The following is a 23,264-nucleotide window of genomic DNA, read 5'->3' on the forward strand; positions in this document are numbered from 1 at the left end:
GGGGATGGCTGTGGGTGAGCTTTTGAAAATGCAGTGTTCCTGGGCAGAAGCCTGCTGGGGGAGCTGGCTCCAGGCACTTTCCAGCCCGTGATCCTTTGCACTTTCTACAGACAGTCATTCCATTTCTCTTGGTTTAATGAGCATGCAGAGGTTACTTTTCTTCAGGGTATTTTATCTTATCTATTTATTTTCTATCTTATGTTTTATATTCTTATCTTAAGGATAAGAATATTTTCTTCGGTTTTAGATACACAGAAGAAATTCTTCCCTGTGAGGCTGGCACAGGGAAAAAGAGAAGCTGTGGCTGCCCCATCCCTGGAAGTGTCCCAGGCTGAGTTGGACAGGGCTTGGAGCAACCTGGGATAGTGGAAGGTGTCCCTGCCATGGCAAGGGGTAAAACTGGATGAGCTTTAAGGTCCCTCTCAACTCAAACCATTCTGTGATTTTATGGTGTGTACCACATAAAAAAACAGGGCAGTTGCTGGTTTTTTGTACGTCTCTGTGTATTTATATGTGTGTGTGTGTATATATTATGTATGCCAAGATTCATTAGCTGCCCTTTTTACTCCATAAGGATTTCCCAGGTCTCCAGGTATTGCCAAGCAGTTACACTGAGGGATTCCCCACCCTTCCCACTCCCAAATAGTGATTGCTCTTGTGGATAGAGGAGTATCAGTTTCTTAAGAGTCTTTGCAATTCCCTGAGCCTGAAGGCAAATGAATAGAAATTTAGTGGACCACCTAGTTCTTGACTCTAAATTCTCCAAAGAGGAGTCTGACCTAATTTATATTGTATTGGAGCAAATAATCCTATCATGCATGTGTGCTTGCTGTTTTGTGTTTTTGTAGCAGGCATATTGCTGTCTTGCAGAAACTTCAGATTTAGATGTTAGGCAATGTCCCTGTGGTTTTGGGAGGTGCTTTTCCTCAGTGAGTACTTAGTGGAAAATTACATTTAGAGGATACTTGTGAAGAGGAAAACAATCAAGACAGAATACTAAGGCTGCTGGAATTATTCATACCTGAATGTGAATGTACTGTTGTTTAGTACTGAGGATAATCAAGAGTCCTCTAATACAAAGTCTCCTTATTATGACTAAAGATGGAGCTGGAATCTCCCCAAAATGCAGTATAAATATCTGTCATCACATGTCCTGTGATAGGGGTTCTGCTGGGGTTTGATGTGAGTGACTGTAGGGTTGCTGAGGGTGTTTGTTGGGGCGAGAATGTGTTGAAACTCACTAGGAGCTGATCAGCATCCAGGCATTGCAGCTGTGGCCTCTTAAAGCAATTCCAGGTGTGCAAAACCCTTTTTATGTTTTTCTGTAGAGAGTAGCACCCATCAGTCTGTCTGTCCCAAGATATACTCCAAAGCTTGTCAAACATGTATTCATGGTTTGGCAAAGAGCTGTCTAAACCTGCACAAGTTTATTTTTAGGAAGCTTAGGAAAGTTTTGAGTCTGCAGAATTTCAAGATCATACCAAGAGTTACCTGAAAACAATTATTTGGTCTTGAATTTCTTGAAGAACTTGGATTACTGGGAATCCAGTTGATACAATACCCATTTCAAAAGTTTCCCTTTTAGAGAAATGTCTTCTACTCAGCTGACAGAGCAGTTACTTAGAGAACAGCAGGCATCAATATTGGATGTTTCTTAACCTAAAGGATTATAATTTTTTTCAATAATTGAAGTAACTGAGGGGAAAATTGTGAGTGATCTTTTTTTTCACCATTAAAAAAAAAAAAAGCTGAATTTCTGTTCTTTGAGATGCAGCTCAATAAACTATGCTAAAACAAAGAAAAAGAGCACTTCAACTTGTTTAACCTTTCCAGGACCTGTCAGTCTCTGCCTGAGACTGGCCAGAACACCTCTATTGGCATGCGCTTTTTGCCAGATTAACATGGGTTAGGTCACTTGAATTCTCCCCTCATTGAGTTCCTACCTTTCCTTTAATCCTCTCTCATAGTATCTGTCAGGATTGATGGGGGAAAGAAAAGCTTCTCCTGCATTTGGGTTATTTCAAACAAATAATTAGCATGAAGAATTTGTTTTACCTTTTTTTATTTCCTTGTGTAACCTTTACAAACCAAATACTTCTTAATCTCTTGTGTTTTGCTTGTGACTGTGGTGGGGTGGGAGACTCTGCTCCCTTGGTTTTGAGGTTGGTGATGATGGGCACACTTATAACTTGGTGCTCTAGAATCCCTGGCTTAGGAATTTCCAAGTAGCTACATAGTTAAGCCAAGCAAAAAAGTAATTAGGGAAAAAACCAAAATACTTCTAAACTTTAATGTAGCAGAGCTGATATTCAGGAAATTGTTCTGTTCTTCAGTTCATCAACAGTCAGTGCAGCAAATATTAATATTTCAATTTTCCCTTTCATTCTTTTATGTAAAAAAATACACAATTTAGTTTTATTGTTACTGCCTCTTATGTCAGTTTTCTCCTAGCCCTGAGGCTGATCAGCAAATTCAAATCTTTTAATGGCAAGATTAGATGACCTGTTATGTGTTCATGTCTTAAATTTTAGCAGCTATTCCACAAATATCAGGGGTCTTCCCAGCAGGTGGATTTCCCCCCTGCTTTTTAAACATAATGAAGGTTTTCCTATTCTAGGATTTTAATTTCTGTGAATGTGCATACATTTGGAAATGTGTTTGTTGTGCCACAGTTACACTGACAGTGTCACTTGGAAATGTTGTAGCCCCTGTTTGTGGTTTTAAAACACCTGGTAGTTGTTTGCAGTACAGACTCCACTTTTTAATTGCACTATAATTAATACAAAACAAATCAACAGGAAGTGCTACTTCACACAGCGTGTTAACAGTTAGTTCAAGTTTAAAAACAGTAAAAAAAAAAAACGCCATCAGTGAGTTTAATAAAGATTATTTTATGAATGGGGTTTTTCTTTGTGGCTGCTGAAGTAATCAAATCTCACATTATGGCTTCAGGACAGTTTTCCACCCACTGTCCCTGTGTGATAGTTTTTATATATTCTGACCCATTTTTCTTCTTTCTGAAAACAAGAGAAATAAAATGTTTGAGAAGTCCTAAAGAGGATAACAAATTGAATTGACCACTTACTGTTCCTGGCACTCAAATTTTATGGTCCTTACCTCCCTAGTGATGGAGTGAGCTATTCACCAGCACTGCGTGAGAGTTGCAGCTGATGAAATTTGGTAAAGTTCTTTCCAATCAGAGCCACTACACTGATTTCCATCACATGAGGGCTTGTCCCCTGTTGCTATGTTACATTTGTAGCAAATGCTAATTGAATTTGGTGCATACAGATCCTCAGAGAAAAGTGAGAATTGTTACTGAGTGAATCCCACTGAGCCAGGCTTCAGTTTCTAGATTTCAGTGCGGGATGCTCCTGGAGAAAACATGAAATCTTCTTTATGCTGTCAAACAACACCAGAAAAATAACTCTGCTGCAGCCTCAAAACAGGTCTGAGACTTCAGCACTGCTGAGTTTGGGCTTGGAAAAGAACAGCAAGTGATTTTCATAAGGGAGCTATGGATGCAGCTCTTTATTTTCTTCATGGCAGGACTGTTGGTCCGACAAACTGCCTGTATGTGGTTGTCCCTTTTGAATGTAGAGTTTCTCATGTTTGATTCTAGCATGATTTGTTCTGTTGGATTCTCAGGTGAGGTGAGGACACGGTAGAGGGAGGACTCTCCAAGGGATGCTTCTGTGCCTCAGCAGTCCTTGTAGAAGCAGCTGAGTTTGTTAACTTAGACACAATGCCCAGTCCTGAGAGCTGAAATTTAGGTGAGAAGGATCCTGTCCTCAGTCACTGGACTCGAGCTGCCTTTTTTCCAGGGAGCAGAAGTCCAGGGGAGCAGCTTATGCACATCAAACTTCAAAACATTGCTCAGGCTGTGCAGAGAAGTAACTCAGTTCTTTATTACAAAGATCATCTCTAGTTCAGAGAACAGACTGCAAGTGACCTGTGCACACTATGGGTGGCTGGTTCTGCTAATCATGGCTTTTAGATTGAGCTTTTTGGTGGAGATGGGAAGAAGGACAGTCCTGAGAAGGGAAGTAGCACAGGTAGAGTGATTGGTCTTGTGGATCTGGGAACACAAGAATAAATCTTCCTGATGAAGACAGCGTTGATTTTCTTCTTTGTGGCTGAAAGTATGTGCATAATTTACAATGTAGGCAATGAGTAAAGCAGGGATAACACCAATTTTAATGTCTGTATTGGATTACCTCTAAGACTTTGCTCATTCTGGAGGACTAGGATTATCTTTGGCTGCTTCACAGTGATTATTTATTAATTCATTTATTAAGGAGACTTATTTTGATGTTGAATGATAGTGAATATATTATTTTCATAGGTGTGCATATATTTTCTTGAGAAAGACTGAAACTGGATTTTTCCAAGACAATCCAAGGTTTGATTTGTTACAAGAAACAGGCATCCAGAAACCACGAGGAATTGTGCTGGTTTAGTGTATGTCTGGTTTCTTCTCCAAAAAACCTCTACATTCTGGAGATCAGTGTAGGTTCACTGCTGTGTATTCAGACAATACTGGAAAAAACCAAAAGAACTCAACCAAGGATGTCTGGAGGATTCCTTTCCACTTGGGGCACTGCAGATCTTAGGTGAAAATATTCAACTTAAGACAAAGTTATAATCAGCAGGAATAGAAGTAGTTCATGATAGCTCTGTAGTTCTAACATTAATACAGCATGAAAAAGTTCAGCCTAGAGTTCCAGCAGATGGTTGAAGAGGTTTGGTCACTGCTGGCACACTTCTGTTGGGACTGCATCTTTATCATTCCAGTATCACTGCATGAGATAAAATGCAGACATGACAACATCTTGTGTATTAATCTTGCTGAGTCCTAATTGTTCCAGCAATTGCTTCCTGTAAGGAGTTGGCCACACTGGCTACATTAGGGAGAGCACAGTGCTAAATAGAATGAATTGTACATTCAGATGTACTTTAGCATGTACTTTACTTGCAAAAAGTGGAGAAAGTCTTGTCTGCCTGTCTTGAAAGTAAAGGGAATAATGTCTGGAGGAACAGTTCCAATGCTTGACAATTAATAATAGCACTTTGAAGAGAAGCTTTTAGCAGAAGGAGAGCACATAGGTTACAGATTAGTACAGAGAACAATGTAATTTTTGTGCTAATATGTTGAGATCAAATAACTCATTAATAGGAGAATAATTTATAAGGATGATGCAAGTAGGAGAATAAAGTTCTTCTAAATATTAATCTACTGCATGTATTATTTATTGTTGTAATAAAAGGTTGAGGAGTAGACAAGGGAGACTGAAAAGCCTTGCAATTTCTAGTAGAGTTCACAAAGTGCTTTTTTAAAGGAAATTTCCTTTAAATGAAGAATGCTGGTGTAACCTTTTGGTGAGGTAGTGGTAATAACTTGTAAAGTTTCTAAATGCATCTCTGTGCAGTAATGTGAGAGGGAAACTTCTGAGCCAAGGTTCTCTTCTCAATCCCAACTCTCTCAGCCTTTCCTCCCAGCAGAGCTGCTTCATCCCTCTCATCACCCTTGTGCTTCCTCTGGACTCACTCCTACAGCACCATGTCCTTCCTGTGCTGTGGATCACACTTGGGAAGAGAAATCCTGAGTTTTGGCACCTGTAAAAGAGTGTTCCAGCCCTCCCACCTCAAATCTCACACGCCAAAGGTTGTCTTTTGAAAAACCTATTCCCTTTTGTGTTTATAGCTTTAGGAGCTGTGTTACAGTGTACCCAAAATTGAAAAATTACATTGGGAAAAGCAGCTCAGAGAAGAGTCAGGGTGCAGAAGAGAAACAGCTGCTGTTACACGTACAATGTGTTGTTACCCACAGCCTCCCTTTTATCCACTGAATAATTTTATATTTAACAGCAACTTGTGAAACAGTCTAATGATGTGTTAATAAACTGGAGTGGGACACATTTTAATTGTCAGTTTTTTCAAAGGTTTTTTATCTGCTGGCCTACTTCTTCAGGAGTGTGAGTAGATGATTAGGTTATGTATTCTATTTTTGAACACTCTTTTTGTAGTACAAAGCCTCGCATGATTCTGTCATTCAAAAACCTGACATGACTCTGAATCCCCTCCTGTGATAATTCTGATTGATCACTGAGGCTTTTAAGGCACTAACACCACCTGTAGAAGAATTCTTAGCATGTGACAGAAATGTTCTTGCTTATTTTGGAGAAGTGGAGTTCACACATGTTCACAAAGATTGGTAAAACAGCTCCTTGTGAATTTTGGCCATGACTGTAAGTCAGACTGTGTGTAATGGATAATTCAGCCTTCCTTATATTTTGTGAAAGCTTTTTCATGTGTTTCTTGTTCTTGTGTGATATTCTGGCACCTGTTGATGTTTGAAAGATTATTGCCACATTTCAGAGCATAGTATTGGGTAGAGAATGGCTTTACTGATGTTTTTCCTGGAGTTAGTCAGAGATGCTGTTCCTGCCGTTAGATAATCTTCATATGTTACTGTTGATATGCATGTAGGAATGTGTTGTGCTTAACAGAAATAAAATGTTGCTTGCCTTTAGTTTTTAGCTGTGGTAAACCAGATGTTTTTGAGCTCTGGTTTAGTGCTTTGCAGTGCTGTTGTGTAGCTGTAAATCTCATAGGAATTCTGTCCCCCAGGGATCCACTTTTTCTCGTGCCCAAGTGAGCAGTAAAAAAGCTTTTGCCCTGCACAGAAACCTGTAAGTTGTGCATGTGCTTCCAACTTCAGTGTCTTCATCTCTATTGGACTTAGGTAGAAAATGTAGCATTACTTTCTGAAATGGCCATCAGAGCTTCCTAATGAGACACTTGGATTTTTTTCCTCCTTTGACAGAATTAAATGTTACCTATTAACCATAATGCTTAAATTGATGAAGTGTAAAACTAGTGAAATGGGTTACAGGGAAAGGAAGTGAAAATATTATGAACCATATGCCCTAATTTATGTCTTCTTAGAAAATCCATCTAATGAAATTAAGTATTTGGAATAATTCAGCGTATGATATTCAACAAGAAGTACAGCAGTAATGGTAGGATGATCTGGCTTTTAATATAGTAAGGAAGATACGACTCCTTTTCTGGGGAGGAACATCAAATCCTAATGTGTTGAGATCCAGGTGCATCATCAAGACCAGGTTTTCTTTTCCTGTGGACCTACACTATTCTGTTTAATTGAGTAGCTGTGACAGCAGCTTCTGCTGTGCTCTTTGTGACCTTAAATAGAGGCAAATGAGGTGCCAGCTCTTCCAGTGAGTTCTTAATCCCAGTTTCCTGATCCCTCTCCTTTCCTCGTGGCTCCTTATCTGGCTGCAGCTCCTCTCTCATAAATGATTGTCTCCATCCACTCTTAAGCTCCCCCTCCCACGAAACTGTTTTTACATCTTGGCTCCCAGACTGAACCTCCCAAGTCCTCCATTATTAAACAGCTCTCACAAATTCTTCTCTTCTGCTTCTTGTGATACAAGACTTCATGTCAGAGTCAATCCCTTTTTTCTCTGCTCTGACTCTTCTGTTTTATGCATTCAGACTCAGCAGCTTGCTGGGTGCCTTGATGGAAAGATGAACCCCTTGCTGTCACTTCCACTGTTCTGTGTAATTTCAGTTCAAAGCAGTAATTAAAGAAATAGTCCATTTTCCAGGACAGTGTATATAGGAATGTGAATGCACATTTTCTTCCTTCTAGAGGCTGCAGGAGGGGCGATAGCATAGAGGGGTTTTTGTATAAAAGGGTCATCCTGGACAAATGTAAAATCTCATTTTTTTTTAATTTTAAGTAGTTTTGGGCTTGGGATTTTTGGTTTGTGGCTTTTTTTTGTCTGTTTGTTGGCTTGTTTTTTGTTTTTGGGGTTTTTTTTGGGGGGGCAGGGGTTGTTGTTGGAGGGGTTTTTTTAGTATTAGCAAGAAAACCAGATCTGTGTTATGAAGACTAAATCCTACTCCCAGTTTCAAAACTCAGCAAACTTTTCAGATGTAAGTTTGTAATGATTATTTAACATGGTCAAAACACAATATTTTCCTACAGCCTAAATTTTGGAAGTGATTCAACCCATTCATCCCTCACATCCTGAAAATCACCCCAGAGCAGAGACACTTGACATGTAGAATTGTAGCCTGAACAGTTAAAAATCTGGGAAAGCTGCAAAGTGATTAAAGGGAGTGAGAAGTGTCAGCCAACCTTATCCACAGGTAGTGCTTCCTACCTTGGCTTTGAGTAGAGAAAATGGAAATAAGTAATTTATTTAAAGGGAATTATTTAGTAATGTTACTATTGGTAGCTACATCATAAACAAACTGCCCAGAATTTTTGGTGAAATTTTAGACCTTGAGATCAAAGATATAAGGGGTAACTGGAAGAGTGGATTTTGTGCAGATCATTTACTCACTGAGGTACTCTGGGACTGGTTGGTTTAATCAATATGAAATGTGCTTTATCAGATGACTCCTGTGAGACAGAGGATGAGGGTCATTGATACCAAGAGTTCTTTTGACTCTTGTTAATGGGGGAGAGAAGAATTGAAAGTACACTGGTGTTTGGCTTCTTATCTTTCTCATGATAATCATGGTGTGCTTAATGGCTGTACATGTCTGAAGCATTTTCTTTGGGTAAATGAGTTTGGGATGTGGTATTGGAATGTAGGGGGAGGAGGATGTATAAATACAACCAATATTATCTTCTTGGGCCGTTACTAGAGAATTCAAGACATGCAGATGCCAAGTCAGGGAGTGGAAATGTCATCCTTCAAAGACACATGAAACTCAAGGACTGTGATAAAAGTGTTGTGCACTTTGAGGTGGCTGAGTTACATAGAAAGCTTGTAGTTTATGGAATTACATCCATGAGTCTTTTAATATACTCAAGTTGTTCTTTATTTCCTATGGAGCGTTGCAGAATTCGTTTCCCTGGAGGTGACTGAAGTAAGGCTGGAAAATCCTACCTGATCTTTAATAATCCTTCTCACACATGGTAATGCTCCAGAATTGTGCTATCATTGGATAATTTACACTTAAATCCTTTCATCTCTGTGCTCCCACCTTAAAAAAAAATCCTTTAGTGTTATGGGGAGCCAGGGATTGCACACTTGAAATACCTTGGACTTGTTACCAGTTCAGTCTCATCTGCTTACACTGATTTATTGTGATTTTCTTTTTTTTCTGAGGGCAAGACTGAAAAATACATTTCTCCCGTTATAGTTAATAGATTCAGGAAGTAATTTGCAGATCAGGAAACAATGGATCTCATATGATAAAAGCTCTGCTTAGGTGATTCATAAGGAAGATAAACTTGTATTGTTAAGCTTGCACATTTTACTCTTACTTGTAGGCCATGTATTGCTCTCCTGTGCTTTCCACCATTAAGCAGTAACATTATTGCATTAGTAAAAAAAGCCCTGCTGCTTTGACTGGCTTTCAGAGCCACACACAAAATCAGATAATGCATTTTACTGAATTATGAAGAACTGTGTTATTTGTTTATAACTGCTCACTTAGTTATTGCTCTCAGGGCTCTGTGTTACAATTTAATCACTTCCCTGCATCTCTGCAGCTCTCCCAGGCTGGTGTGAGCAGCGAGGGTACAAAGCAGAGTGACTGGCAGCTAAGTGTTTCCATCAGTCAGGATTCTGATTTATTTCTGTGAGGAGGAGTGTAAAGGAAATGAGAATGGCTGTTTTTTGTAAGTGATGTGCTGAATAGTCATCAGTTAAACACTGGAGGTCACACATAAACACTGAAATCTTGAGAAAGGAAAAAAAAAAAAACAACCCTGGAGTGTGTCTTGTCACCCTCACTGCACACAGGCTTTGGGAAGTGTGTGATGCTCAGCATGCCCTGAAAAGGCAGCACAAAGGATGAGTCTGGAGTCCTTTCACTTACAGGGTTTTCCTCACAAAAGAAGGGATATATGAAGCATTAAAAGGCAGGGTGTTAGGAATTTTTTGTTGTCTAGTTACTCAACACACCTATGAAAATTTTAACTATATTCAGGATTCTGGTATTGCAGAATGTTTAAACTGGACCCAAAGAATTGGAATAGGGCAGGTGATGTAAATATCTGTGCAAATGGATCCCTTTTGGAGTTAAAAATATAATTTAACTTGAGCAAAAATAGGAATAAAAACATTGGTGGAATATTATATCTGTGCTTAAAAAATATTCATAGGTATGCCTGAGATAGGAACAGATACATTAAAGTTTTCATTGCCTACTTTGAGGCAATAGAAATAATGTAATTTTATGTCCTCCTTGAAGTATTGGTTTTAATCTGGAAAAGCTAATTTTTTTAGATAGTCAAAACAATAAATACTCTTTAGCAAACCTGACAGCCTTTGATGATGTATACAGAAGATAGAAAATTCAACTTAAGTTTTTTTGATAATGCTTTATCATTCCTTCTGTATTCCTTCTGTATCTGAACTCATACAGATATAAAATCCAGAGGAAACCAGCAGATAGTTTTGAAAGAAATTAGGTCTTTCTAAGATTTTAAACCTCCAGAGCCCACTGAAAATCTGTGCTCAACAATCCCTGCTTTTATAGCAAGGAAGATACCTTAGCTCTCAGGAGACTGCTTTAGTGGGGTATTCCCTAGAAAGCCCCCTGTAGCATAGCCTACATTTCATCTTCTTTTTCTAACCTAAATCCTGAGGTTGTTAGAGACACTTTCATAAAATGTATGCACTAAAATTTGATGAAAAAATGTGGCTACATAGAGAAAGAACTACTTTAGGAGAAGCTTTTAGTGCTGACAATAGAGAAAGTTTTTACTGTCTCATGAAAAACTGGAACTCTGCAGGGAGAGAGAGGGGGACTTGCCTCTTGGTCAGAGGAGGAATCTCTGGGTTTGCTGCTAAATGCACTCAGGGGAAGTGAAGGTATCTGCAGTATAAAATAATCAAATGTAAAAGCAGCCCTTGCTATTGCAGAGACTGGATGGCAAAGAAGAAGCCCCCTTTTTGAGTACACTGATTTCTGGATGGTTTATGTATCCAGATGAATTGATATTTCTTTTGATGGTGCCCTTGAAGACACAGATTTTGAGGCCTATTTTGTCTCTTTCACAGGTAAAGTGTATGATATGTTGATAGATGTATGATCATGATAGTTTTGGAAGATGAAGAAGAGAAAATGTGCTGTGGGCAGGAAACAGCTACTTCAGCATTTCTTTTCCCTCCTGTCTTTTCTTCCTGAGCTAACAGTCCATTCAGCCTGAATACAGATCTATTCTTAATGTGTCCAACTGCATTATTTAGCCCACCACTGCAAGCCACATTGTTATCCGTGGAGATGGAATTGCTAAGTTGATTTAATGGAGCTTTGTTAATCTGGAATTTCATTTATATCTTCTCTTGGATGTGTCCGTTGTCGCTTCTTTGTGTTTAGGACAGTGTGATTTTGGCCAAAAGGCACAAATTTACACCAAGAGCAGCTCTTTAGCTCCTGGATACCTGCAAGAAAGCTGTCCAGGAGACTCTTGCCTTTTGAGAAGCACTTAAAACTTCATATTAAGTGCTGTAGTGCCTCTGTTTGCAGCTCATTGATCCCTTGGAAGTGAAGCCCTCAAGGAGCAGATCTCTGTTGTGCTCCATGGCTGTCAGTAATTACTGAGAAACACAGGAAAGAAAACCTGAGTGGTTTATTCATAACCTGTTCAGTGCCTTCATTCCCAACTCCTGCATGGGAGGAGTGGGAACCACCAGTTGAAAACACAACCAGCCACTGCCTGAAAAGATCTGCAGTGGTTAAAAACACTGAGGGGGAGACATATCAAATGGTCCCCTGGAAGGATATGGAGAAGGATTACATGAAAGAGGGAATTTGCAAGCCTGGAATGTGTTTTTCCCTACAGTATCCATTTCCATTTTCTGTGAAATGGCTTTCAATATTTAGGTTATTTCACATTTTGTTATAATCTCTTGGATGGAGATCAGATATGAGATTTACAGTCTGAAAACAGGTTGAAATGGTTCTTGATGGTGTCAGGAATATTTGCAAGGTTTTAGCAGCTGATATGGTGCAGATGAGTGGATAATACAAATAATAACATTTATTATCTCTATTGCTATCCCATTCCCCAGAATTGTGGGGGTGGATTGGAGCCCTCCTTGCCTTCATTTTCCCCCATGGTCCTAGACACTGTATCAAACAAGAAAAAAATCCCAAATTATGTTTCAGAATGCTTGATAGTCGAGGTACTTGCAGTTTTCTGATGAGGAAACAGCAGAATGATGTGACTCTGGTTATGAGCTAGTCAGTGGTGTCACTGGTAAATATCAACATCTTTTACCCCTTTCTCTCTCATTCATTAAATCACACAAGAAATGAATTTTAACATCAAATAATTTGCTTTGGAGGAGTCTGTGTGGCCCAGGTTTGGGAGGACACTTGGAGCTGCCCCTGAAGGTGCTTTTTTGGCAGCTGTGTGTGGTGATTCAGATAGAAATGGGATGAATACAAGTTATTAGTGGTTTAAGAATGTTGTGTGATAAAATTACAACCTCTCAGCTGTCTCACCTTCCTCAAGCAGTGCACCCAGTGATCCTTTCCAGATTGTTTTTCCTGACATGAAGTTTTTCTGATTCTGTTTTTCTGATGGAAGAGCTAATAATTTTTGGCTACTGAGCAAAGTAACTCTCTCACCTGGCTTGAGTGGGACTTACATGGACACTTGGATTTTTTGTCACAGATTATTTGCAGCATCAGGCCCCTGTTTGCAGGATTTGGTAATGCATTTCTTAATTTCTGTTGCCTGTGAAATGTTGAACATTTAAAGCTTTCTGGTCTCTATAGCTTTCTAGTTTCTTTTTGTTTCTCCATAAAGTCTGTTCTTTCCCAAATTATTCTGTTTCTTCACAGCAATATTCAGCTAAAAGTGAGGACAGATTTGTACCATGAGCAGTTCAATGTCTTGAAGCTGAAATTTGTGTTAGGGAAAATATGATGTGATGCAAGGACAAAAGGTAGTCTTGCCCAGATTGCCATGTTTGTCCCTAATTAATGTATTTCTTTCCTGTTAGTTTCAAAGGTTTTATTTCTAGTCAGGAGTTAAATGGGCCCATTCAGTGTTTATATTTATGCAAATGATCGTTGTGTCACTCAGGTTGCAACATTAAAGAAAAAAAGCCAGATATTTTACATGCCTTTGAGTATTGAAGTGATTACAATTACCTACATAAAAGGAGTTGCTTTATTAATTAATTAACTTGGAGGAAAATGTCTAGTGACCCTCTGAAGGAATATCAATAACTGAAACATTAATTATGTAAATAAGATCTGCCTTTACTGCTCATTATTCATCGTTTAACATGAAAATTGCCTTTTAAAATAATGCTTCATTCATATATTTCAATAAATGTCTAGTCTGCCTAGCTTGTCACTTGGATCTAGATTTCGAGTCAAAAACTGTAGTGACATCAGTACAGACCTTGGGACACTTCCTTTGAGCCACCAACACCCAGTTCCTGATTGATGGGCTGGCATTTTTTGGGGATGGGCTCTCTGGGGCAGCAAATGCCCTTTGGGAATGAGTTTTGCAAAATTCTTGTCTGGAGAGAGAGAGGCTGCATTTCAGGGTGAGGAAGGAGAGGAAAGAAGCAGCAAGGTACTTGAAGAGCTTTTGTGACTTTTCCATGGTTTCAGAAGGGAGGCTGCAGGACCAGTCCAGCTCCAAGTCCTCTTGAGTTGTGGAATTGAATTTTTCTCTGAGTCAGAGGCAGCAGTACCAAGGCAAACAAATACCACAAGGAAAAGAAGGTTAGCCCACGTGCCTGGTGACTGTGATCTTGTGTACTTGCTGGTCCTTTTTTACATTTGGAGGATGTGGCTGAATGCCTCCTGGCAAGTGCTGCAGGTGATTTTGTATAGGTTATTTCCTTGTAAAGAGCTCTGCCTTGTTGTTTTATAAAGTTTCACTGAGCATGTTAGCAAATTCTGATGAAGGATTCCTGGAGGGTTTTATTCCTTTTCACATCCCTAAAGACAACACACAAAGGTTTCCAGGGTTACTTTTTGCTCAGGTAGCTGTGAGTGCACCTGTAAGAGGAGAGAGAGGAAGAGCTGTGTTTTATTCTCATAATCTCAAAGGCTGTGCTGCACATAATCTTGAGTGTGCAGACAAGAAAATAGTAGCTGTGCAGTTGCAGAAAATCCTTTACTCTCCACTCCCTGAAGAGCACCTGCTTATGAGCATAAGACTTTCAGATTCCCTTTTTTCAATGCCTCAGAACTCGCTTTGCCCATAGCAGGAAGGGCTGATGAAGAAATATGTGTGTCCCCCTCCCTTTCCCTTGCAGCGTGATGGATTGTGGAAGTCCTGATTGAAAATTCTAATCACAGCCTTGCAGTCCTTCAGATCACAACCCCTGACAGTTGATTCACTCCTTTTCATGCCTGCTGCCTCTGACTGCTCCTGGTGCCTCGTCTGCATGAGTCTATCATTAGCACACAAAGCATGATGGATTGGCCAGGGTACCTCTGTCCTCAGAACCTGGGAAATGCTTCTCTTTCAGAATCAAAGAACCTGTGTATGACATCGTCATGAATGAGAGAAGAAAGTAATACAGTGTTGGAGGTGCCTGTTTGCTGCCACTGTTTAGAGGGAAAATGATGCATTATGGGGACTGTAAGTACCTGGCCTGTTTGTTTGGGGTTGGCTCCTCGCTGGGAACGATGCAGAAAATCACGGGTGTGGAGCGGTGCATGAGCTGAGTCTGGCAAGTGCACAGCAGTTGTAATGCTGTTTGGAAATCAGGGCTGTAAACACTTCCAAAATTCTACTTAAAGTTCAGCCTGTTAATGAAACCATTTAAGTTTCAGTGAGATCTGATGGCCAAGATGATTACAAATGATCATTATTTTGGTACCGACTGGGCTCGGTTCACTTTGGTAGATTCTCTTCTACAGACCCTTTCAACAGGAAACTTTTGCAAATGTTTGCATCTTGCAAATGCTTTTATTCATCTGTGTGACTTGGCATTTAATGTTTCAGTGAACAAGACAGTTAAGTTTTGGCTCCACTGAAAGATTGATAGGAACAATTTTCGAATGTGGTATCACAACAAAGTGAAAATATGTCATGTTCAAATACTGAGCTCTGATGTGTCATGTGGTCTTGTAATAAATGAAATAGCACTACCAACCTGACAGATGTGCAAGAAAACGGTTTTAAATTTATGATGATTAATTTTCAAGATGAACTGCAATGAAAAAAATTGTTAGTAGATACTTAAAGAAGGTAAGGGGAACCAGCTTTCTGAAATGAGAACAGGCAGGTAATGATAAAGCTGCCTTCACTTTTATGTTTTGCTTTCTAAAATTTTAGCAATGAGAAATTCATATTCTGGCTGCTGCAGCTGGCATTAACAGCTACTCATGCAAGTGTGACATCCTATGGAAATTGCACTTCTTGGATTTGTGCTACTGTTTCGTGCTGGTTGTCTTGGAAGTAGGAGTAACTCAAAACAGAGCTGAAGGGTTTCTACATGGTGATTCTTTCAGAGCCATCAAAATAAAAAGGTACTGAATTTAGAGAGAAAACAGAAGTGGCTTGATACTACCTTGAAAGAAAACCTAACATTTCTGAAACTCAGCATGTTCATTCATTCTGAGGATTTGCCACTTGAGCAATGACTTTATTTGGCACTAGGACAGTTAAATCTAAAGCATATTGTTTGGTAATAAACTGATTTAGTTAAGCATTTTTAGGTAATTTCAGGCTAAAAACAGTCCCTGATAGCCTTTAGTGAAATCTACTCCTGCCAAATGCAAGAAGATAAAATACTGTCCATCCCTAGCAGTAAACTCCATTATTTCAAGGAACTGTGTCCCAGTGAGGCCAAAACTGAGCTTTCCAGTTGGAAATGGAGGAAAACAGCCTCAGAAGGGATGTGGGCTGTACTTTATTCAGAACAGGAGTTCAGCAGGGGGGAAAAAAATCCTAAGTGTCAGTGTCATGCCATTTTGAAACAAAGAAAATGCCTTTCAAAGGAGATGTTTTGTTTGTCATTAGCACTATAAGCTTTTACATAGGAATGTTTTAGGTTGTCAAGTTACTTGGGAAACCCTAACAATTGTCTGCCAGCTGTTAATTTCAGGCACTCTGAGAACAGCTGGTCTGTAGTGTCTCCTCATATCTGACCTTCCTCATCTCCAGTCATGCTCCCTCTTCTCTATTAAGCACACTTGATGGTTCTAGATTTTTCCCTAATTATTTGAGGGAAATTATAATTATTATAATTATTTGGGAGAGTGGTTGTGGAACTCAAAGGCAGTATTTTATCTGTGGATTGCAGTTGAAGTTCACTTAATAGAAAGGAGACATTCTAGAAACCATTTTGGCTGTCTGAAGATAGATCTGAATGCATGTGTCCATTTTTTTTCTGCAGAAATACTTGTCAGAACAAGGTCTCTGCTGGTCCCTATCAGGTCCCTGTCTTACTGTGCCCAGAGGAAAGAGAAAACAAAATGTCTGAAGAGCTTAAGGATCCAAATATAAAATTAGTATAATAAGTATAAAACTGTCAAAACAGATGAGGTGTATCAGGAAATGCACAGTATATTGTGCTTGCTGCTTTAGTGCACTTTGTTGTGGCTTTCCTACAAGTTGCTTTGGCCCTTAGTCTTTGTTATCAGGAATTGTTTTTATCCACTAAAATCTTAAAAGAATAGCCAAGATCATGCTGAAATTTAATGTCTTTACCTCCAACTAATGCCAATGTCTCTGTTAATGTCTTTACCTCCAACTAATGCCAATGTCTCTGCTGGAGGGAAACACTTTATTTAGCAGATGCTTGTGAATGCTCCGTCCCTGCTCTGGAATCACCAGTAATCCACTGAAAATTCACTTCTACCAAAACCAGTTTTTTTCCCAGTCTTACTTTGTTCTAGAAATGAGAGTACTCTGTGAGACTTTCATGATCAGCACTGATCAGTTGTACTGTGGCATTTTTACAGTTGGATAGAATTCAAAGTTTCTTAAGCACAAATATTGGCAAACATGGGTGTGTGGGGTGAATGTGCTGTGCAGTGGTTCTGAGGTCTGTTAGCACCTGGCGTGAAGTGACCTGAGGAATGTATTCACTGCTTCCAGTGACAATTGGATTGTCTCTCTTTTGATGCAGTTTATCTGTCAGTTAAAAGACAAGTTTAGCTCTCCAATAACCTGTGGTTATTTGCCCTCTGAGTTGATGAAGCTTCATAAGTTTTGGAGGTTAATTCAGGGAACCTTTGAGTTGTACTTGCCATCAAAGAAGTTCCATTTATGGTGGGCTGTGTTTTATTTTAAAGGGTGTAAATCTTCATTATTGTGGAAGGATTTATATTGTCTGTAGTTACACACAAGATCTAATGGTCTAAAGACATGAGAAAAGTAGTTTTATTTTTTAAAATATTTTTCAGTTCTGTATTTTGTCAGTGTTAACTTAGATTTTCTCATCTGTTTAATTCAGCGAATTTCATCTTTCATTTCATTACATCAGAAAAGATTTCATGAAATTACTATAAAGGCATATCCAAATTTCTCTCTTTTACCATGGAGAGCTTCATTTCTGGCCTTTGTAGCTGTACCCAAATGCACTTTAATCCAGGCAGCAGGAGTGGTGCTCGTGTGCCAACTGTGAGAGCTCTGCTTCCAAGGCCACTGTCCAAGCCTGCCCTGCACTGTCAGGGCTCCCTTTTCACAGCCTGCTCCTGCCTGCTTTGGGCTCTGACTTAGATCTATTCACACAACAGAATTCCTATTTCCTAGGTTTAGCTGTAAATTTCCCTAAACAGACAGAGTGGATTGTTTTGTAAAATTTTTTCATTTCCTCATGTCTTTTGCTTGGGGAAAAAAAAGGCTTCTTATTTACAAAATATTTACTATATTATATTCCTAATAAATATAATAAATATACTATTTACTATATATACAGTCACGATAATTCAAGTAAGTAACTTCTTAATAGAAAATACTCATAAAACTGGGTTGATATTTAAGATTACTACTCTGAATCCTGGCAAGAGGTACCTAAATTCCATCCACCACAGTGACTAACATTTTGACATTTACAGATGGGCCTTTGACTTTACAGTTTGTCAGATGTGATCTATGTATGCTTGGCTGTAAATACCTGGAATGTGGAGGATGAAGCTGGAATCTATCTGTGCATGCAAATGTTTGCTTTTAAATTTCACTATAAATAATTTTCATACCTCAAGATTGTTCTCTATCTGTAATGTGAGTTGCAGTTGGTACAGTTATTGGATTCTATTGGAATTATTAGTTATTAGAGTATTAGAACTAATTTGAATTAAGGATTGTTTATGAGTTTTGGACTTTATGTAAAATATTGTAGTATGTACTTTGGCGAGATAAACTAAACTGTTAGTGGAGATCTTAGTTTTCCTCTGAGACTGGAGAAATATTTTTCTCCTAAATTACTGAGTGTAGAGTATTTTATGATGGTTTGCCTGTAATGAATCTTTCGGTTTGTTAATGGAGCTGCTCAAACACACCCAATAATAAAGAGTGCCAAGAAAGTTGAATTTCCATCCTGCTCTGCCACTCTTTGGTGGGAGTGACCAAATCACTTTTGCAATAGGCAATTCAGTATTCTGCCTTTTTTTTTTAAACTTCTGTCTGGCAAATGAAGGCAGACTGATCAAAAGGCACATTGTCAGCTTACATGGGAAGTCAGGATTTTACCTCTCCAAGAAAATTTGGGTTTCCCTGTAGCCCAGTGCCATACTTCATTAAGTATTAAAAATGTGATCTGTAATAAAATTGAAAAGAATGTATTGGTATGTTCATGTTTGAAGCAGTAATGGCTGTGGCTTGTCTGAAATGGCCTAGACTTCATTTTAACATCCAGTGACAAAGTGGAAAGGCTGTACAAACGTATGGTACTTTAATTAATGGGGGCAATACTGAGCTTTGAAAGTCCTCTGGAGCTTTTGTCTCTGTTGGAACATTGTGCTGTGAATCTTCCCTAATAGTTAAAGCAAATGAAGTAAAATAGCCTTTGGGCTATTTTGTTACACTGTGTTGTTGGGGAAAAAAAATTAATCCTGTGCCATTTTGCATTTGCTGTCTGTGAATCAAACTGTGAAAGCTAATTTAAAAACTTTCACACTCGGCTTGAATGAGGACTGTCAGTGCTTGGAGAATGTCAAATTGAATGCAATTAGCTGGAGTTGGGCTAGCCTAGATAAACCCATCAGCCTCAAAGTGCTCAGCTTTAATGACTGCTCTGATAAACTAACACAGAGGTTACAGGAAAGAATTTAAAGGCATTGAAATCCTGCTGAAAACTTGCCCTGTAGAGGAGAGGTCTTTGAAACCAAAATAGTTTGTACACCAAGAGGCAGGGAGGTGGTGAAACCCTGTGAAAGTTAAATACAGCACAGAGGTGCATCCAGGCAGGGGAGACAAAACCTCTGATGAACCTGCTCAGAAATTGTAAATACATCAATTATTGAAGTATTTGTTAATTGTTAAGCAGCAAGATAGCTTTTGTGGTCTCTGAAGTAGTTGGGTGTCAAAGGATTTGTAGAGGAGGCAGCTGGTACAGCTGTGGTGGAGTGAAATCTTGGAATGTTTCAGGGGATGGTGGCACTGCTGCTGTTCTAGGTTGGGGAAATAATGGGGTTTTGAAGGTCATCTCCTAATTGTATCTGTTCATCAAATGCTGCATCCACCTATGATGGGGACACGGGGTCCGAATTGATAAAGTGTTGTTCCATGCTTGGTTCTGTGTGTTCTTCAGATGGGATGTGAGGTGACTGCAGGTGCTCAAGAGACAGAGAGTTTAGGAAAAAGATTGGAGGAGAAATAGGTGATGAACAGCTGAAGTTGTGAGAAGAGTTATCTACAACATCAGCTGCTAATCTAAAATGCAATGACTCTTCCCTTGGAAGATGAGATGTTTGCCAGTCAGTGGACTGTGGCTTTTCTTTTGGAATATTATTTTTCCATGAGAACATGTCAGAAAATGTGTTTGGAGCTCATTCAGAACATTGCTTTTTTTCTTTTCTCTCCACTTCTCTTGGAGAAGACTCCCTGCAGAGTTTTATCTCCAGGTGCTGAGTGAGGTCTTTGCACAAGTTATTCCCTGAGAATTGTGAGTGACCCCTGATTTTCCTCATGGAGAGAGAGCCCTGATGGTAAATTGAAAAGAACTGAGTCTGTAAATTAGCATTTTACATGTCATCCCTTCTCACATGAGCAACATGAATTGTGCAGACAACAGCAGCATTTTTAGTTAATGAACCCAGCCATAAGCACTGTTCACATTTAACATATTTACAGGGGGTAACATCCAGTCAAAAAATTCCATTAATTCTTTTTGCATGAATATTGTGTGCATGAGTGCATGCATTTCTGTGTGCATTTGTATGTATGTGTACACTATTAGTGTATGCAGTGTTAAAGCATATAGAGTAATTCAAGAAAAATCACTGAGGAGGTGTCATTAGGCATGTAAATGTATTCAGCAGAAGATTTGAAATAACTCTTTAATGGAAAAAAAGGAAAAACTGTGCCATTTGACATGAGAAATCTATTTTGAACTGTAGTATATGCACAGTCTGTTTTCTGCTTTCCCTTTCTTGAAATTGTTGCCTGAAATATTATAGTGGCATGCAAAGGCTTGAAGTTTAATTTTAAATTTAATTTGCCTGAATGCTGCCAAGGTATTTTTACATAGACAGTAAAATTGTAACTTGGTAATACTTGGCACTCAATTTCTATAGAAATGGCATTCAGGATACAACTTTGGGCCCATAAGTAAAATAATATGAAATCACACACGTTAATGATGATTTTAAAATATTTTCAGGACTCTGTAAATGTAATTTCTGCCTTGATTTTGTTCGTTTTATGGGCAGCAGGGGAGAGAGTTTGTTACAGTCATATATATGTATATTTAAACCTGTGAATGAATTTTTTTCAATCTGTTAATCCAAATGTTCTTTAATGGCTAAAAATAGAATCAAATTACTTCATATAAAAAAAATCTGGGACTTATTTACTGAGCTTCAGGCAGAATTATTCTTCCAATAATATCCTGAATTTTCTTGAATAGAGTGCTGGAAGGTTACTGTGCTGCTGGAGGCTGAGCTTCCTCACCTGTGATTGCTGATAACCTGGTTGTCCTCCCTGACTTCAGTCCTGATAAGAATGCCTGTTTGGTGAATAAAAGCAATATTTTAATGGCTATTACAATATGAAGCATTTGCCTTGAGGTGTTCAGCATCAGTTATCAGTGTAACTTTATCTTCAATCTCTCTGTCATCATCTTGGACAGCACAAGACCTTGAGCTGGGCCTCCTTTTGGGGAATGCTGCTCTGCTCAGTGGTGCACCTGAAATCCGCTGGCTCAGGGCTGAGCCTGGTACTTTGTTGTGTTCCAGAGTTGGTGCCACATCTCCAGTGGGATGTAATTCATGGGGAGGACCAGAGGAGATGAGAGAAAGACTTTTTTTCTTGTTGAATGTCACATTTCCCATTATTTTCTGGTATGTTACCACTCATGCAGATCCTTGTATTCATTTAACTGCTTAAGAGTTCCTCATCTGAATAATCACTTTTTTTTCCCCCTGATATGTTAGCCTGGCAGTTGTTTGGTGGCAGTTGTTTTCCTGAAAGTATTTCCTTTTGCAGGGTCTCTAACGTGATCAGCTGGGGTTTCATCCTGTTAGGGTGTGTGGTGGTTGTGCACACCTGTTACATCACAGTAGGGACCCTGTATGGATGTCTCTCTCCATGGAATTAGGATTATTTCCCAAAGGAAGTGTTTGGTTTAAAAATGCAACATGAAGTCTTTGTGTGGTTGGTTGGTTTTATTTATAAAATAGTGCTCAGTAATGTTGCATTTAATGAAATATTGAATGCTCTGAGCATTCACAGCTCAGGACTGTGTTTTGTCTTTCCAAGCACTTTCTGACACCCCTTTGACACAGAGACCTGAAAGTCACAGCTAGAATTGAACATCCTGCTTTCCTCCCCTATCCTGTTTTTCCCAAGTCACGTTTGAAAGGAAGTCCCTGCTGCCAGACCCAAATCCCATACTGCTGATGTCACTTTTGCAGCAGTTGATGCTGAAGGAATGCAGCTTTGGAGCTGAATTCTGGAAGGTGATGCAGTGTGGTTGTTGTACACCTGTGCTGCTGCTGCTTTCTTCTTCATGGAGTCCTCACACACACAAAAAAAACCCCCAAAGTAAATGACTGTTCCATAGCCAAGCACATCAGTAGAGAGGCTGAATTTATCATTGTCCAGGTGGAGTGAAAAGTTGTTTGTGCAGTCACAGAGTAACTTCTCTTTTCTCATGACACCTTTAGGTACAGACAGTCCCTGCTGGAGGATCAAAGTCAGGGCTGTGAGCTAAAGACTGTCGCTGTCTGTGGTCATTGCTTGCTTGGGCAGGAGGAGGAGGAGGAGGATGGGATGATCTCATGCCTTGGGGCAGAAGGACAAGGTCTTGGAGGTTGAACTCTGTGTGCCATTGCTCCTGCGTGTGTCATGCAAGAAGTCAGCCCTGGCACCTCACTCTGTTAAAGTTACAGGAAGCTAAACCCAGAACTCATAAAGGGAAATATCACACAATTTTAACACATTGTGGTTATCACACACCACTATAATTAAACCAAACATCATCAGTAACCAAATCTCTTTAAAAATGGTCAGAAAGAATGAACATTTCTTGTCAAAAGTATTAGGTTTAACTCAAATTTTGTTGACATGTTTTGGGCTACTGTAATGTGCATTTCCTTGGTTGGACTACCTGAGCTAAGGGATTAAGTACCATTAATTTCAGCTCCTGTAGCTTCTGTGTACCTGTGAGTTCCAAGTATAAAGTGTTTTCACAACTGTGATTTGGAATAAATCTAGAAAACTCTTCTAAGCATTGTTTGCAAAAGAAGCAATATTTTTAGAAAATTAAGTGAACTTTTCTTTGCCAGTGTGATGCCCATTTCAGTCTCTTGTTGGCTGGTTGGTTGCTTTTTATTTCTTTAATTTTTAATTGACTTTATTGCTAGGCACAGTTTTGTCATGTTACTATGCCCAGTGTAATAGGAATCATTCTGCCATTCTTGCTGTGTTTTTGATAAAAATATATCTGAGGAAGAAACCCATTATGCATCTTTTTTTCTAAAGAAACATCTCTATGCTCTTATTAAAATTAAATAATATATTGTATCTTAGGCTTCTTAAAATCTAAGTATGATGAAGAATTCATTGCAGATGATCCTGTGGAAAGGCTTTGCAAGAGGAGGGCAATCAAGTAGGGATAATTAGA

At 39.1% G+C, this 23,264-nt stretch overlaps 1 protein-coding gene across 10 annotated transcripts in view; it reads left to right on the plus strand.

Annotated features, from left to right (window-relative positions):
* Positions 1-23,264, plus strand: part of DAB1 (DAB adaptor protein 1) — a 415,964-nt gene that overhangs the window by 277,829 nt on the left and 114,871 nt on the right. For 3 of the 10 annotated variants that reach the window (XM_059853705.1, XM_059853703.1, XM_059853704.1), the window contains one exon: positions 14,496-14,608. The exons of the other annotated variants lie outside the window; for them this stretch is intronic. The gene's annotated coding sequence lies outside the window, so the exon portion shown is untranslated. The remainder of the gene's footprint in view (positions 1-14,495; positions 14,609-23,264) is intronic. 10 annotated transcript variants of the gene reach the window in all.

Source organism: Haemorhous mexicanus, chromosome 9 (genome assembly GCF_027477595.1).
Source record: "Haemorhous mexicanus isolate bHaeMex1 chromosome 9, bHaeMex1.pri, whole genome shotgun sequence".
NCBI lineage: Eukaryota > Metazoa > Chordata > Aves > Passeriformes > Fringillidae > Haemorhous > Haemorhous mexicanus.